Source organism: Lupinus angustifolius, unplaced genomic scaffold, assembly GCF_001865875.1.
Source record: "Lupinus angustifolius cultivar Tanjil unplaced genomic scaffold, LupAngTanjil_v1.0 Scaffold_359, whole genome shotgun sequence".
NCBI classification, from domain to species: Eukaryota; Viridiplantae; Streptophyta; class Magnoliopsida; order Fabales; family Fabaceae; genus Lupinus; species Lupinus angustifolius.
The window spans coordinates 250925-251233 of NW_017727760.1; positions in this window are offsets into that span (position 1 = coordinate 250925).

A 309-nucleotide genomic window follows, 5' to 3' on the forward strand; every position below is an offset into this window, starting at 1 on the left:
TGGGACTTGGTCCCTAAACCTAAAGATCATCCTGTGATCGGTACTCGATGGGTCTTCAGAAATAAACTTGATGAATCTGGCTTAATAATTCGAAATAAAGCACGTTTGGTGGCCAAAGGCTACAACCAGGAGGAGGGTATCGATTATGATGAAACCTATGCTCCTGTAGCCAGATTGGAGGCCATCAGGATGCTTCTTTCCTTTGCATCTATGATGAACTTCAAACTTTTTCAAATGGACGTAAATAGCGCCTTCCTGAATGGTTACATTCAAGAAGAAGTTTATGTTGACCAACCGCCTGGTTTTGAA